Source organism: Ammodytes marinus, assembly GCF_949987685.1.
Source record: "Ammodytes marinus genome assembly, chromosome: 2".
NCBI classification, from domain to species: Eukaryota; Metazoa; Chordata; class Actinopteri; order Uranoscopiformes; family Ammodytidae; genus Ammodytes; species Ammodytes marinus.
Genome location: NC_137231.1, coordinates 15,959,997 through 15,975,160, shown reverse-complemented (window position 1 = coordinate 15,975,160; position 15,164 = coordinate 15,959,997).

Sequence of the window (15,164 nt, the reverse complement as noted above, 5' to 3'; positions counted from 1 at the left end):
TTTTTTTTTAATAGTCCAATTTTAGGGTTATTCACAAATAGGCCTAGGCCTAATGTGTGATAGGCTACCTAATAATAACTTTCTAGTTTTCACTCATTTGCACTAGCTAGGCCACTGCCACTTTCTCCACCAACAGCTTATTGACTAGGCCTACGTAGGCCCCTATGGATGCATCTAGGATGCATCTGATGACAATGATTCGTTTTCTGACTATATTGGTCAAATGTCTAGATCTGGATCATTTTCAGACTGAACAGCACAACAGAAATTGAATCACAACATAGGCTACCTATGTGTAGACGGAGCCACTCAACTCAACCCCCACCGCTGTTTCCGTATAGGCCCTGCGTCATTTGCATAAACATGAGTAATTTATGAATAATAAATGCCCTTGCATTCAGGGGGAGCTGTTAATTTGCATATCTCCACAGCTACAGTTTTATTTCCTTAGCGCTGTGTTATCATGAAGCCCTTCAAGCCTGCATAAACCAGAATCAAAGAAGTAATGCTTTAACAGGTATGTGGTGCTGAGGACTGTTTTATTATCTTAATCTCTTGCGCTCTACGAGTGGAAAATATCGTAACTTTTCCCTTTTTTCCTCTTTTATGTGGGAGCTGTGTCTGTGATAGGCTTGTAAAACGCTGTGTATACGTTCATTGTGCGACGGGCTCACATCTACAGTATCCATCGCTCGGTCTTGCCCCGTATATTGCATAAACATGAAGTGCCGATGCATTATTGATGAGAGCATTGCAACGTTTACTGTAGCCTATGCGCGCCGGCGTGTGTGCGCGCTGATGGGGCGTATAATGCTCGCGTAGCCTACTTGTGTGCATGATATGACTGTGTGCATGTAGCCTATGCTTGTGTTGTCAGTCTAACCAGACACATTTCCTCCTGTTATTTCGCATAAATCTGCAGTGTGGTGTGGTGAGGGTGATGTATTTTATTTTGTATTGTTTTATCTTTCATATCTTGTGTTAGAATATCTTGAAACATATGCTTTTTTTTCTGAAATGTTGTGGATTTGTTTTTTTAATTCTTGGCAGCCATATTTACATATCAAACAGAAGGATGGAGGCTAGATGAGGCAGCAAGTAAACTATCCCTATGTGCTGTGTGTGTGTGTGTGTGTGTGTGTGTGTGTGTGTGTGTGTGTGTGTGTGTGTGTGCTGTGTGTGTGTGTGTGTGTGTGTGTGTGTGTGTGTGCGTGAGCGTGTGTATGCGTGAGCGTGTGCAATAGGTGTTGAGACAAAAATGTTAGTTCAGGCTTGTGCGTGTCTCTGTGACGAAAGCTCATGCCTATCTGATCTGACAGTGTTTTATGGGACAACCGACTTGGGTGATTTTAATGGCATCACTGGATCAGCTGAATGATCTCGGAGCCTCCCTGATGAGGTTAGTCTCATCTGCCCGGAGTCAAGTCTGCAGTCCTGTCTGTTATATAAATATATCTGCCGCATATGAAAAACCTGAAATCATTGCAATTCTTGGGCACAAAGTCATCTGTGTTGACCCCCCCCCCCCTCCCCCCACACACAGATTGATTCTGTGTGAATTATCACCTTGGCTGTAAACACACAGCTTTGTAAACTATTCATGACTGTGATAATGTTGTGGAGGAGGAAGATACCTAACCCACCCCCCCCCCCCCCCCCCCCCACACACACACACACACACACACACACACACACACACACACACACACACACACACCGTCTCATCTAGCCTGCCAAGTTACTTTCTTGTGTGGAAGAACATTCCCTTGGAGATAAATCGTTGTCCCTTGACAACGATGCAAATTATATATATGACCAATGAGCTCGCCTAATCTTACCCCCTCCGCTTCCCAATCCCCCCCCCCCCCCACACACACCTTTCTCTCTGATATTACCAAATTATTGCCATAGCATTCAGCCCATTTCAGCTTCACACACCAACAATTAAATCTCCATTCAAACTCCCCATACGTAGGCCTACATATTAATTATTCTGCCATTCATCTCGCACAAATGGCCACACCCCTCCTGCCTAAAGATTGTGCTGCGGTTGCTGTGGCAACCAGGGATGTGGTGATGGTGCTGATCCAAGGACAGGTGATATGGACGCTGCTGGGTATTGACAGCCAAGAACAAAATGGCCGCTATACCACCCCTTATACTCTTCTTTTCACATTGGAGAGTCTCTCTGTGAGCCCTAAACAAAACGACAAAGTGCACAACCTGCATGTGCTTACACTTTAGTTGTGTTTGTTTTGATGACACGTATGGATGATGTGGGATGTCCTGGGTGTGATTGGTGGGAGCGAGATGCATCATCACAGAGCTGAGCTGCCTGAACCCCTCAGAGATCGGCCGCCTGTCTGAAGAATTTAGGCTATCTGTATATTTAAGTGCATTCACATCTGTGTGTGTGTGTGTGTGTGTGTGTGTGTGTGTGTGCGTGCCTTTTTGTTCCTCGAATGTGTTCATACATTGGTTCCCTCAGGTTGGCATTAAGCAGCCAAGGGCTTTTGCTTTTTTTTAATTCATTCCCCTCACCCCCTTCCCCTCCAAACACTCAACGCTCCCCCACCGTCCCTATCTCTCTCTCTCTCTCCCTCTCTCTCTCTCTCTCTCTCTCCCTCTCTCCCTCTGTGTCTCTAATTGAGCTTTGTGTCTACCTCCGTCTCCATTCAAATCCAGAGTCATTTGCATACCTCAGCCTTGCGCCGGACAGCTCCCCAGCTGTACAGTACAGAACTAAATGAGGAACACAGACCCACTTTACGTGACGTGAATATTAAGCAGCAAGGGGGGGGGGGTTCATTTCCTTGTTTCCTAGAAATACGGCTACCTGATGAGAGAGATGAGGGCCGGGGAGGCAGGAGGACGGTCGTATCAAATAAGCGTGTTCACGGCTAGGCGGGCATTACCAGTCAGAAAGGAGATGCTGATGTAGGCTACTAGCAGATGTTGTTATTTTAAATAAGAAAAGGCATTGCAGAGGGTATCAAACACTATAATTTAACTTAAAAGTAGACATATATAGCCTACTGTAATATACAAAGGAGACCGGGGATTACAATAACACCTTTTTTGTGCATGTTAGTATTGAGACTTTGGTGTGTTTTTTTTTTTGCTCCAGTTTGAATTTTTTCTTGAATTTTTATTCTGCAGGAAAATACAGCATTTACTTCTGTTTTTGCTGAAACATTAGCCAGGTTTAATTTAGACCCAGCTGCCACTTCATTGGCTTTTCCCTCTCGCCTGAGCCCCATTGCACCTAACCATAGAGATTTCATCAGGGAATTTTAGGGGACGTTTTGCTTGAGTGCGCAGAGAGAGAGAGAGAGTCATGATTATGTTGTATTTTTTTTGTTTTTTGTTGATGCACTCCAACCACACTTAACAGAATGTGTTAAGCAAACCCCTTGATGGGACCCTTAAAACCCCAAGGCCAATTTTCATCACTGGCATATTGGTGGGGATTTGTGACATTTCAACTCATTTCAGGATTCAATCAAAGCCATAGCTCCAGGGAGTGCAAAAATGGCTCACGCTGTATGGCAAATCCAGCTGTCCTTGGTTTGCTATATGCATACACCCTCTTCCTCCGCAGTAAGACCAGCGAGAATTGAGTGAAATGTAATGACCTATTTAACTTTACCTTGAAGACAAATGCAAACAGTGCAGGATTTTTTATTTTTTATTTTTTTAGATGGAAATGTTTTATTTAGAAAACAAAGTAACTCATGCTCATTTGTAAAAAGGTTGCCAGGGTATTAATCAACAGGGGAGTGAAAAGCACACACGCCATTCGGAGCACCTCAGCTTTGAGTGAAATGCAGAGAAGGGCAGACAGAGGGATGTTAAAGTGGAGTCATTCTGTTGGAAATCCACAGTACCAGTACAAGCTCCAACAAGTCCTTTATATCAATGTGCCATGTCCTCAGCTTTCCAAATAGCCAGGCCGTTTGGCTGAAATGAGAGAATGTAGTGTGTCAGAGTAATGCATGGCCTGTCTGTTCTCTTTTAGTGTATTTGTGTATTTGAGCAGGAATGTGTCCTAATATTGGGGCTGGTATTATATAGTGTTTTTTTTTCCTTCAAACAGGATTTCATTTATTTCAATCATATTTATACCAGAATTGCCAAAGTAAAAGTTCTGTTTAAAATTGTGAGTAATTCTTATATCAAAATGAATTAAACATTTTGTTTAAATGTTACATTTAAATAGATGCATTTTAAAAAATATGTATGAATTAACTCACATTAGATATTTAAAAAAAATACCACTACTGCCCCAATAATTCCTAAAGTGTGTGTGTGCGTGTGTGTGTGTGTGTGTTTGTGTGTGTGTGTGTGTGTTTGTGTGTGTGTGTGTGTGTGTGTGTGTGTGTGTGTGTGTGTGTGTGTGTGTGTGTGTGTGTGAGGGGTTCGTACATCAGTATGAATATGTTCACAGTGGGGGGGGGGGGGGAGGGTTTGCATCTTAATCTAATTAAGAGCTGGATGTCTGAATATAGACGAAGAATTATTAGCTTGAAAATGGGGGAGGGGAACGTGTTTGATCAAGGTCGGTTGCCCAGCAACCAGAGCCATTTATTTCAGACAAAAAAAGCCCTCTTAGATTTAATGATCAGGTTGTCTGCATGAAAATGCAAAGGCAGCTGCCAGGCTGCACCTGAAGGACAGCAAAAATTAGGCAGGGTAATTTCTCAATTTACAGGTGAATTGCTGACCTTCTGCAGCGAGTGCCTGTCAAAATCCACACTCAAACACTGCAAACCAGCCCAAATAAGAATTTAAATGTTTCTTGTAAAAACCAGAGTGAATAAAATTGGAGCAGCTTGTCAATACAGTATATTTTTTCTCTTTTTGAAATATGTTGATTGAGCAAGCTCAAGTGCGTTTCAACGCAGTCATTATGAATTAAACACAATGTTCATTTTCAATTTTCTACTCAGAAAGGTTGACAGTGTGCTTGGCTCGTTTATATCGGGCAATAAAAACAAATATAATGACAGACAAAGGATCAAATACCAAAATATATATTGGTTCTTATTAAACATACCACCAATTTTAAAACAATATTCATATAATGCATATTTCAAATATCTTAGTATTTCTTCTAAATATGTATAATCGCTTTTATAATAAACATATTTTCTCAAATATTAACCAATAGACAGTGTGATTTCTGCTGCTCGTTGTTGCCTCTCTAATTGACAGTGTGAAAGCTGGGCGCTGGCTGCTGATGTGCTCCTGCTAATAATCACTGGCACCCTCCTCTCTTTTGTTTACCTAATTGCCGCCATCCCCTGTTGTTTGAGAGCATTCTTTAGAGGTGCATCCATGCCCGCTGCAGAGGACTGAAGGCTTCCTGTGGACTTCCTGTGGACTTCAACAAAAAACCCTGTCAGGTGGAGCAGCCATTAGTCACCAGTCTGCATTGTCTCTGACAAATCTGACGTTTAAAATACACACATAATTCCAAAGCACCCTCTGTGCGGCACAAATTGCACATGTTTTATCCTGGGAATGTCACACGCGCTGGGATTGAACTTTTTACAGAAAAACATGTTGATAGAAAAACATGGATTTGAACCCTTTGTGCAGTGAAGGCTTGTATGTAAGGCAACATAACATCACTAAATGAATACATTTCAATCAATCAATCGTAAAAAGTGCTTACTATTATTATATGGTACTGAGGTGACATGGTAAATGTCTTTCTTTAAATCATCACACCATTTTTTTGTGCCATAAATAGCATTCATAGGTTTTTTCTGAAATGTTTAAACACTTATAATGTTAAATGGCACATAATAATAATTATAATAACAATAATAACAACATTGATAATAAAAATAATAAGTCTACAGTCATTTGATAAATATGTTTTTGTCTTTATCTGAACATGTCAATCTGTTATAGATTTGACACTTATTAACTAATGCCCTCTTGTGGTCCTTGTGTGAGGTATATTAAGCGCAAGAAAATATCTTACATAATTAATATAATGATAGCTGCACAAAAACCTTTTTGCCCGTTTCTTTTCTCTTTTAGTCTGCAAATATATTCCCATGCTTAACATCACATTTTGAATTATGCCAATGCTGTAATTTCAATTCTGTTTCTTGATAGTCTTGAGAGGTTCATTTAAGAGGAACCCTGAACACACACACACAAACACACACACACACACACACACACACACACACACACACACACACACACAGGCTCTGTCACTTGAATGGATTACTCCTTTTTCTCACTAGATGGGGTAAGAGCATCATTAAAAGGCTTTGAAAGTGAGCAAATGTTTCCCCACGGCACCTCTGCATGCTGCCATCTCCAGATAAAACTGTACTTTGATTCTGTTTTTATTTTCTAGAATGGCAGAGTCTTGGTGAAGTCTGAACGTACGTCACCGTAGCAAGTTGTGCATTTGTTAAAGCTCTGAAGGAGATCTTGAATTTTGTTTCTGTGTCCACCTCAATTTTGTGTACGTTCACGGCTGATGTGTAAGCAAAAGCCCAAAACATTCTAAATAATAAAGGAAGTCTGTGTGTGTGTGTGTGTGTGTGTGTGTGTGTGTGTGTGTGCGTGTGCGCGCGCTCAAATGTACATACACGTGTGTGTTTGTACATTGCATTTGTGTCTCTCTAAGCCCACTGACTGTGGGTGTTTCTATTCAACAAAATAACTTTCCGAAAGACAGTAACGTCTTTAAATCTAGTTGAGGTTTTCTTTTGCCATATATAATCAGACTCTCAAAATTGTGTTTCTCTTTGACTCATAAAGTATTTCCTCTCTGCCCCCCTCATACTCTTCATTTGAGAGTAGCATATCATTAGCTCATGGTTGTGTTATGGCCCGCTGTTGTTGGTCCCGGCCCGGCTCCTCAGTGTGTCTGAATTGGCATGGGAAAGAGAAGGGGAGAGCTTAACCGGCAGAACTGTGAGGCTCTGTGGAGATGACAAGTAGCTCCTTGATTAACCCATAGGCTGGCTTGAGCGGACACACTGTGTTCTTTATTCATTTCCCTTGTCCTTTTCTTTCAGAAAGAGACCCAATAGGGCCCAGCAGGTGAATGTAAAGAAACGCGTGAGGACTCCCCTCCGATCGGGCCCTTTTCAGAGCCGGACAATGGGCCGGCCCACCTCTTGTACAGCTGCATTAAGACCCTGATTAAAGTTCTTCCTGTAAGCGATTGATTGAGGATGCCAAGCTAAAACCAACAAAAACCCACACTGCTGAGGCCTGATAATGACTGGGCCCCACCTACAAAGCACAGGCTTCAAATGATTAGTGGGGTTTTGTTTTCTTAGTAGGTGTGTGAGTGTGTGTGTGTGTGTGTGTGTGTGTGTGTGTGTGTGTGTGTGTGTTTTAGAGAAAGAGACAGAAGAGAGGGAGGAGAAGTTGTCTAACCACAGCAGGAGGTCTTCAGACACAGATAGCACTAATTAATCAACGTTGTCTCTGGAAAAAAAGAGAAAATTCTTTCTTCTCCCTTTCTCTTTCAATCAGCAAAGACGGCATGCATGTGCAGTTGCATTTGTGCAAGTGCAAATCTTTTTGTTATCCGTTATTGTTATTTGATAACTGCGCTTCGGCCTAAAATGTAAAATAACATAGGACAACTTTTTTCACAAAGTAACACAAATGTAACTAAGAAATACACAACTATAGAACCCCCTGAATGTTAGATAATAACTAAACTGAAATATTAAATCCTTTTTGATTAACTTAATTTCCCTATTTTTCCGCACAACACACCATATGTGTATGCTCTTATAATTATAAAGAAAAAATCAAGGGGAAATAAAACCAAGAATGTTCAAATGGAAATGAAAAAAAAAAGCATCATTATTTCAAGTGCCACAGATGCTGTACTGTACTCGTCGTCCTGAAGCCAATATCTTTACGGGTTGTATAAAAGATAGGAATCGTCTCCCACACGGGGATGATGTCTGTTCAAACTTTCACACGCTTATCATAATCATGTTTCTGAAGTGTGGATTTTTTAAACACTATTGCCATTGTTATGTAAACAGCCTTTTTTGCATGTTAATCCTTTTTAGGGAGAAAGCATGACGACATGGGAAAGACATTTGTAGTGAAGACGCTGAGAGGACTTTGACAATGTTTGAGTGTGTGTGTGTGTGTGTGTGTGTGTGTGTGTGTGTGTGTGTGTGTGTGTGTGTGTGTGTGTTTGTGTGTGTCTCGGTGTCTCTAGAGATAGAAAGAGAGAGAGAGAGGTTCTTCAAGAATCCATAAATATTGCATTTCTTTGTTTGACGGATGTGTGACACATTTCCATGTTTCCTAAACAAATTCCACTGTCATATTTTTCCTTTTGTCAGTCATCTTCCAAACAGCGGATCCTGACAATTATCCCAGAGATAGTCCTGATCAAAACCACCTTATTCTGTGTGCTGCTCAGCTCACACACACACACACACACACACACACACACACACACACACACACACACACACACACACACACACACACACACATTGAATCTGCATCAATCCCCCCTCTTCCACTTTATTTGATTCCCTCTCTGTATATTGCACCACTCATCAGTTCAAATTCAAAAATTACATTTACAAAGCGTTTGTGTCATCTATATTTCACATATTTGGTAATGCCTATGTGTTGCTGCAGATAGAGCAATGCTCGTAAGGCTCCTCTCTGTACTACTGTATAACGAAGCAGCTAATTCACAGTTTCAACAGAGGAGGGCATTGTGCATTTGACTTAATGTGGGCTACTCTTAATGATGGACCTTTCAGCAGAATCATGGTAATAATGACTTTGGTCTCTCCTGATCTGATCAAAAAGCTTCTCTTTTTTTACTGGATTTTATCTTTTCAGGAATACAGTAGTCGGATAGCTATGATTTTTTTTTCAATATTTAAATAGGAGCAGCATACTATACCATTGCACAGTTTTGAGTATGTATTGATGATTATTTAAAGTCATGTCATTTCAATACTTTTTAAATTGAAAAATGTATAAAAAATTAAGCTGTATGTTTATAAAAAAATCACACTTAATACTACTACATGAAAACCATTTGTATTCAGTCTATCCCAGAGTGTTTGAATAGCAGAATAGTGAAAAATAGAGACAGACAGGTAGAGTAGAAGCTGAGGAGGCCCTCGGGCTACAGTGAGGGTCTTCGGCAGATTGGATCTGGGGCTCCACAACGTGCCTCACATCCCCCACATTCAGCCTACTGCACTGTGCCTACACTTACACTTTGCCCACACACACACACACACACACACACACACACACACACACACACACACACACACACACACACACACACACACACACACACACACACACATACACACACACACACCACACACACACACACACACACACACACACACACACACACACACACACACACACATTTAGACACCCACTGTAAGCCCTATAGCCTTTCCTCTATGCACCTCTTCCTCCCACTCTACTGTTATTAGCCTCAGACAATCAAACTACCTGATTCCACCTCGTGGCACGTACAGTATATGAGTCAGATTGACCTTCAGTTTCAATTATTTTTTCAAGAGCATATTTGTTCCATTTGTATCAAATTGCTACCGCAGAGACTCACAAATACTGCGGGAGAAAGATACAATGTCTAAGACAGTACAAGTGTTTGAGATTCTTTGGGAATCGTGCAATGACACATGTCTCCACATTGCAATAGGTTTGTAAATACGGTTATATAAGTTTTTCTTCTTGGAACTTGAAACCTTTTCAGCTTAGCTTAATCCCCGTATATATTTTGTTTTGTTATATACATATGGTCAGGTAGTCTTATTTAGTCTTACATCACACAAGTGTGGCCTCAGGCGCATAAAAAGAGAAACTCCAGCATTTGGACAGCACATTGCACATCTCTGTGCTCTTTCGAACCTGACAGGCAGCGAGTGGGATAAGAGCAGGAGTCTGTTGATAAACCCTGCACGGTTCACCGTCGGACTTTAACAATGTGTGTATACACCGAGCCCTCGCAGCGAAAAGCTCTGGAAAACCGGCTGCTGTATCTTATTCATCCTACTGATTTATTTCAGATTGGACACTGTGTTGCTGTCTGCCTACACTCTCTGCTTCTGTGAACCGACGTGGAATTTTTAGTGGGTCAGAAAGGAAGGACTACAACCATCACTAAAGTGCACATGAGTGACGTATATGGATAGGCACTGCTAGATTTTGGAAGAACACTTTGACGGGTGTATTCCATGGCCTACAAAACAACAACAAATACTGGCAGGCAGTCTCGACACAACCCCTGTCCTCAGCTCTGACCCCCTACCCTCGTCCTTGCTCCCACTAGCCCATTCTTTAAAAAAAAACCTCACACACTCTGTCAGCACTGGGTCATGGAGCCGATTGACGGGGCCGTGTGTACCATCAAACATATATGTGTCATTGTGAAGGACTGTCAGGTTGTCAGTAACTCTTCTCATCCAACCCTAAAATATATCTTAGTCCCACACACACACACACACTCTTATACACACACACACACACACACACACACACACACACTGGCAAAGAGTGTCTCAATCTCCTGCTCTGTCTGACCCCAGCGGATGTGGATCAGTGCAGAGGCCCTGACAAATCCGGCTCCGGCATGCCAACAAGTCTGGTGTGGATGAAGTGATGCTTTGAATTAAAAGTGTGTTGGACGCTTAAGAGAGGAGGCTAACCTGATTTGGGTGGCTAACATGATTTGAGTTGGCCCAGACAGAGAATGAGTGCTACAGTGTGTGGAAAAGAAATGGATCCCTGCCAGCCAGTATCTGCTTATTCAGTCGTTAATGGAAGCAAATACAGCTAAATTAACCCCCGAGGTTCAGCATGGAGCTAATCTGAAATGTTAACAGTCGGCCTTCCATTGATGCTATATATTCTAGATTGTATCACCATGGTTATCTAATAGCTTCTGTTAAATTCAACAATGTAGTGAACATTGATAAGCTCTCTGAATTTTTTATTTTTTTTTGGCATTCAGTCAAATGAAAGAAATCTATCCAAATGCTTTGATGTGTTTTTTAATGGTTTGTATTTTTGGTCCCACTGTACATCCATATTCATGTCTCTTGCCGTATTAGTTTAGCTTTTGATGTATTCTCTCTTAAAGTAGTTTCCCGACCATTCTGTGGCCAATTTTGTATAGTGAGGAAAGGAAAGCTTTTGGTGAGAAGGGCTGGGCTTCTGGGGTGTTTTCCCAGCTGAGAGTGTGTGATAAACAGTGAGATACAAAGTGCAGACGCGTTGATTGGGGAGAGGTGGGTGGATCTGGAGATCTGGGAGAAAAAAACCTTTGACTATTAGGATGCCCATTAAGTATGTCTGTCTATGAAGTACCAGCAGCCTGTGTGTGTTTCTCTTACTTACTAACGCTTTAGCTATGTTTTGTGGGTGTGTGTTTTGTATATAAAGACACTGAGGTGTAGCGTCGCCATCCCCCCCCCCCTCAAAGAGCATTAATCACTGGCTCTCAAAGACACAGTCTCTCTGAAGAGCAGTCACTCACATCCAGAATGATGAGACACACATGAAAGCTAGCAAGAAGGGGGGGGGGTTCAAGATAAGGTATAGCCAACTATTGTGCAGAGAGAGGGGGAGAAAGGATTTCCCCTCTCATTAAAGATCAACTGCTCGGCTCTCGCCTAACGGGAACTCCTTCTTGAAAGCAAACAAGCACTCACTCGGAGGGGAATCATAAAACTTTTTTCCACAATAGACGATATGGCATTTTGGCAACTGTGTACCTCTAATAAATTCACTGTCGTCACGCTTGTCGGCATAACGTTGTGGATGTGTGCTATCACTGGGAGGTCACAGGGGCGCCACAGCTGGGCCTTCTTCTTCATGCTCTTCTCAGAAATGCCTTCATGATCTCCAAGTGTGAGGCCTCGCTCCCCAAGACCCGACCCCTGCTGGGCCTCTAATCCAGTCTAAAAGAAGCAGGAAGATGGCTTTCTCTGGCCCTTGCTCTGGCCTTTGGGTCCATCCAACACCTCCCTGTATGTGAGGGGATTAGCAAAGCAGGCTTCAGGCACCCGCCCACCCGCTGTCTCAGTGTGGAGCTGACCCTGCAACCCTGTTGGCCAGGTGGAGCTCTGCGATGGGGTGGATACACCAGGACTGAATTAATGTCTCTGTCTTCCCCCTCTCTAAATGAGGTGTGCTGACGGGCGCCAGGTAACGCCGGGTCACGCCGGGTCGACAAACCCCTGCGGTCTGACACAAAAAGAGGCAGAGGATCACCTGCCAGCTTGCCAGATCAAATGAGGGCTTAAGTAGGGGGCTCCTCTCTTGTCAAATCTCTCCCCATGAATACTCAGGAAAGGCCAGAGACTGTACTGTATAGCCGCCTCCCACCAGTCTTGGCCCTCCTGTAGACCCCAGACCCTGTTGACTTGCTAACACCCCTGTACTTCAGCAAGCAGGTCCCCTCGCAGTAGCCATCAAGCTCTTAATTCCTACTCTCAGCCCATCACTAAGTACTGTGTGTGCATAATGGACCTATAATCAACCCCTGGCCAATGGAGCCCTTTTCTCTCAGCGTGTCTGCACTCATGTCGAGCTTGCATGTCGAGTTGCAATGAGATGCTAATTAGACTTCATATCTACAGGGCTAATCTGTGTGTTCTCATTCAGGTGCTTTTAATCCACTCCATAGCCCGAGCCCGTTTGCTAATTTGCAGGTAGTATTATCATGGTGGTCAGAGAGGAAAAAAGGGTAGAATTATCTTATGATTCATTACGATGTGGACAGGTTTGAAGGTAGCCCTTCTGATATTACAGTAATTTCAAAGCGCATGTACAGTGTGTTCTGGAGGCTATATAAAGTCAATGGTCAGATCCTGTCCCCTCTACCAAATAACCTCATCAAACTGCACCGCATGACAGGGTAAGTGAGGGGTGTGGCGATCTAGGTGCCCAACACAATGCCCCTTGTCAGTCAGCCTCATTCCTGGGGGGGGGAGGTGAAGAGAGGGGGCACGGGAGGGTGGGCGACGGAGAGGCAGCCACAGGCCATTGGGTCCCCGCGATTGGCCTTAATCCTCCAGCTAATAAGTTCAAAGAGGGGCCATATGCTGCGGTGCAATGTGTGGGGAGGGGAGTGTTGCCTCATGTTACTTACACCAGGCCGGCGCTTTCTCAGGTACCCGCCCTCCCACGGTCTGTTCCTTTGTACGGGGGGATCAGCCCTCTCCACGCTGTGAATGGTCCGAATTGATTAAACCCCACCGTATAATTGTCGGCAAATCCCAGCGAATCATTTCCCATCCATTTGAAAAGTACAATGTTCGATCCTCTTTTTTTTCTCTTCTCCTCGCCCTCCTTTCTTCCTCCCAATCCCCCCCACCCCTCAATGTCCTTCCCCTCCTGTTTTCTTGTTTTTCTTTTTTTTCCTTCTTCTTCTTTTTTTTGTTAAGGTCTCAGGTTTGTCCCTGCATGTCACTTTCCACTACATGAGAGAGAGAGAGAGAGAGAGAGAGAGAGAGAGAGAGAGAGAGAGAGAGGCAGGAGGAGGATAAGAAGGAGGCAGGGGTTAGGAGGCATAGGGTATGCTTGGCTGGACAGTTGGCTCTAGATGAAAGTGGGCAAAATGGAGACGTGTTTTAATCTGCGGCCAAGGTTAGAGAGAGGGGGGGCTGATCTGAGCTGGTACCTGCCTGGGCACAGCCAGGGCTGAGTCTGCTCACAGCACCAGGTCAGGCAGGAGGCAAGTGGTGGAGGTGTGGACCATGTATTGCTGTCGTAAATGTTAATGTTTTCAGATTAATTTTATTTTCAGTCCGTCCAGCCAAGAAAAACACAATCATTTGTTGTTTTAGGGTACATTCAAGTGAGGAAGCACTGACTGTAGTACAGCCATAGTGATTATGATGGGAGCATATAAGCAGAAAGTATGGTGATGTTATTTCGAGCAACATAGTCCACATAGGGAGGAGGGCAGTGTTAATGGATGGATCAACAACACATTAAGACAGGAAGTTGCTTTTTGATTCCCCTTTTTTGACCGTAAGTCAACACTTTCTGATGCTGTAATCACGATCACAATCATCCCCCTAACCTTAACCAAGTGCTTATCGAACCATGACAAAGAGAGGTCCTCTCACCTCTACCTGTACAATAGTCATTTTAACCTGATGTTTCCCTAACCTTGGCCAAGAACTTTTTAGAACTTAAAACCACGATCTTTCGATAAGAATGACCAAGTCGTTTTGGTGCCTAAACCTAGCCAAACCTTAACCGTGTTGTCACATCATCGAATGGATTCGTAACACCTTTTGAGACACAGGTTTGTATTTAAGGAATGTGCTTGGACTTTTCAAAAAACAAATGATCTTTCACGTAAACATTTCGGTGGCATTTAAAACCAAAATTACAATTGTTGTTACTTTTATATTATTAAAAACATGTTAACGACTTTTGTTGTTGCCTTTTTGGATGCAGAAAGGATTGCAGAAGGACTCTTGGCAACGATGGCAAGAGACCGATCAACCCCACTGACACTTGTCCTTCCTCTAATCAATCCTCCATTACGAGTACACATGTTCAACACACTTTCATTGATCGGAGAAGTCCCCAGACAGAGGTTCAAGACTCTCTGACCTCAGTCATTTAACCTTTGACCCTCAGATCAATGGCTGAAAGCATCTCCCAACTGGGGATTCAGTTTAATTTAATGTGGCTTGTGGTTTCAAAAAGAGTTACCAGTATCTGGTTCTGTAGAAACATTTTGGTCGAGATGGTCGTTGATTTTGAAGTTTGCAATCAATTTTGTTTCATTTTATTTTACTACAAATCCTAATAGAATGACTTGGCGAATATAGTTTTCCTTAGTGATGTGTCAAATAAAAAATGAAATATTTTTAACTCAAGTTCCAATTACTAGCCCACTCCGTTGTTTTAAGTCGCATCCCGCAGTCTTTAACGGTGTATGGAGTTTGCTCAGTTGTCTGTAAAAAAGCTTAGAAAACCTTAAATTAGAATGTAAGGTTCCAAAGTCAAGGATGAACATTCACACTCAACCTTTCTCTGTTTTCGTTTTCATGCCAGTTAGATGGACCGATTAGTTTAAAGGCTCAAAGTTCCTTTGAAAAAGATGTTCATCTACAATAACATCA